Consider the following 3,538-nt stretch of genomic DNA (forward strand, 5'->3'; position numbering starts at 1 on the left):
CTCTCTCTCTCTCTCTCTCTCTCTCTCTCTCTCTCTCTCTCTCTCTCTCTCTCTCTCTCTCTCTCTCTCTCTCTCTCTGGCTCATCATCTTCCTCCTCCCTCTCTTCTCCGATCTCGAATCTCCGGCCATGACGGCGTCTCAGGCCAACACCGACTCGACGACGATGGCTCAGCGCCGCTTGATAGATGACGACGTTGGCTCAACCTCGTCGTCGCCAGAACGACGATGAAGCCTTGACCTCGACCTTGACTCCGACGGCTCGACGACGGCGCCTCAACCTCGAAGTCGCCGGATCGACGACGACGCGCCTTGACCTCGAAGTTGCCAAATCGACGACGACGCGCCTTGACCTCGAAGTCGCCGAATCGTCTCTTGCGTCCAATCCCATCGATAACAACTTCTGATTTGACCTCGACGGGATCTCTGAAACCAAATGACTCGCTGGCTCGTCTGGTCCTTGACGGCTATGATCGCCTTCCGTCGGCTTCGAAGATGTCACCTCAGATGGCTCCACTCGATGAAGATCGGCGACGAGAAGTAGCAGATCTGGTTGACGACCTAAAGATCTAGACCTCCGATTGGAGGTGACTGTTCTGGTAAAATTCTTAGTGTAAATTTGCTACAGTTTCTTTCTTTGGTTTTGAGAAAATGTAAAAAAGATTAGGATGATGTTTTCTGTTAATTTGATAGTGAGTGTGAGAAATCATGCACAAAATCATGTTCTGATAATATAGGAGATGAATGAAACGACATTCATAAGTATGTTTCGGCCTCATTGTATGATAGTATATTTTGAACAATGCGATAGTACATTTTCATCATTGTGATAGTATATTTTCCCCACTGTAATTGTCTATTTTTGACACATTGGTAATAACTTTCATTATGCTTGATAGTAGATTTTGTTACCGAAAATATTAGCTATTGGTTTTGTTTGGAGGTAATAGTTTTTGTTGATGGTGGTAGTAGTTTTTGTTGATGGGGGTAGTAGTTTTTGTTATTTGCGGTAGTAGTTTTTGTTGCTAGCGACAATATCTTTTGTGACTTCGTCAGAGGTCATTAAAATTCTCACTGTAGTAGCTTTTGTAGCTGAGGGTAGTAGCTTTTATAGTTGGTGATAGTAGCTTTTTTTGTTGGTGACAATAGCTTTTATTCTGTTTGGTAGTAGTTTTTAGGGGTGGGTTCGGTTTTGTTCGGTTCGGTTTTCACCTAAAACCGAAAACCAAACCGAATAAAAAATTTGGTTCGGTTCAGTTCGGTTTGGCATTTTTTAAGACCTTAAACCGTAAACCAAACCAAACCGTGGTTCGGTTCGGTTTCGGTTTTTTTTCGGTTTTTTCTTCTTCTTTTTTAAAATATTTTTTCTTAAAATTTGTATGCTTTTGTCTTAGTAAAAAATTATCGTATTTTAGGTCTTATTTTTTTTCTTTCATTACTTGTTTTTATAAACTCATATAATATATCAATAAATTTTTTTACAATGATTCTTCAACAAACCAACAATCTATAAATCAAATAGATACTTTGAAAGTTTAATACTTAATAATTTCAAAAGTATTGGGAATTGACCACACTAGCACACCATGAAACCATAATTTTAAAACTTCTAAGTTCATCTTGAACACAAAATATAGACTCCATAGTTTAAAGTTCATCCAAATAAATTCCGAATTTTAAAGTTTAAAAATCATAAATTTGAATAATGAAGAGAAAAATAAATTAAATATTAGAGTTTGTCATCTAACGCTCGCAATAATAAAGTCTTCGATTTTAGAAGTAACATATCACTCTCTATACTTCGCGTACACGACACCTAAAACATTTCTATATGTACATAAAACGAAAATAAAAAGCAAGATATTAGAAAAGACAAACATATAATTATATAGAATATAAAACCTAAAAGCATATTATTCAAATCAAATATTTAATACGAAAATAAAGACAAAAAACGACGTCGTTTTAGAGAGATTCGGTTTTTCGGTTCGGTTCGGTTTTTTAAGGGCTAGAACCAAAAACCAAACCAAACTAATTTGGTTCGGTTCGGTTTTTTTTAATTCGGTTTGGTTTTTTCCGGTTTCGGTTTGGTTTTTGGCTCGGTTTTTTTCTGTTTTCGGTTTCAAAATTCCACCCCTAGTAGTTTTTCATATGTTCAGTAGTATCTTTTATAGTTGGTGACAATAGCTTTTTTTGTTGGTGACAGTAGCTTTTGTTTTACGTTGTAGTAGTTTTTCATATGCTCGATAGTATCTTTTATAGCTGGTGATAGTAGCTTATTTTGTTGGTGACGGTAGCTTTTCATATGCTTGGTAGTATCTTTTATAGATGGTGACAATATCTTTTGTGACTTCGCCGAAGGTCGTCGGAATCTCAGTATAGTAGCTTTTGTAACTGGTGGTAGTAGCTTTTGTTATGTTCAGTAGTATTTTTTGTTGTTGGCGATAGTATCTTTTGTAACCTCGCCGGAGGTTGCCAGAAATCTCACCATAGGTCTATAGTAGCTTTTATAGCCTGTGGTAGTAGCTTTTGTTGCTGGTGACAGTATCTTTTGCAATCGTCGATAACATTATCGAAGGTCGATGGGAAACTTTGTCGACGGTCGGTGGGAAACTTTGTCGGAGATCGGTTGGAGACCTGCCGTTGGTCGACCAGAGATCTCGCCTGAGGTTGGCCGGAGATGATAGTAGGTGTTGACTTTTTACATTAATGATATTTTTGTAAATATAAGAGAGAATCCTTTTTTTTTTTTTGGATGGCAGTATGTAATTATGTTGAACTTTAATACCTAATACAAAACCATATTTAAGCTTGGGTGAACTTAGGTGAGTAAAAATGTTGGGGTGGAACCATGTGGGAAAAATGTCTCAAAATAGACTTATATGTAATTGACCCAAATAAAAACTAAGCCAATAACCTAAACCACATAATCGACGCCGAGAACGATTTCAAAGCCTTCTATCATCAAACTTGTCAAAGCCAAAATCAATCGAATATTAGATTAACCCAACATGAATTCAGAATTCCCCATGTATAGATTCAATCAAAAGGTTGCGAAACCAAAATTAATCGTCTAAATTTCAAGTATCAGACTAAACCCAATATGAGTTGGGAATTCCCCATAATTATACCAGATTATAGTAAACAGAAAAGCATAAAACCCCTATTGATATAAAAGAAAGAAACAAAAAAGAATGAATATATATATATATATATATATATATCAGTTCCCTTCTAGAGCGGTGTCCCGCTTTGAAATTAAAGTGTGGACCTCCTTATTTCGCTCACTTTCAGGTCGCATTTCCACATCTCAACCGTACAATGTCTAGAACACAGTGTGTAGATCATTCATGCAAAGTTTCATCCAATTTGAAGATCATTTGGGTACCGAATTAGATTAAATAAATTAACAGAACAAAAACTGTCCAAACAGAACCGTTCGAGTAAATCACGATTACGGAATCTCAAATGATATTTAAATTGGATGAAACTTTGCATAAATGATCTACACGTTATGTTCTAGACATTGTACGGTTGAGA

The sequence above is a fragment of the Fragaria vesca genome, linkage group LG6 (genome assembly GCF_000184155.1).
Source record: "Fragaria vesca subsp. vesca linkage group LG6, FraVesHawaii_1.0, whole genome shotgun sequence".
Classification (NCBI taxonomy): Eukaryota; Viridiplantae; Streptophyta; class Magnoliopsida; order Rosales; family Rosaceae; genus Fragaria; species Fragaria vesca.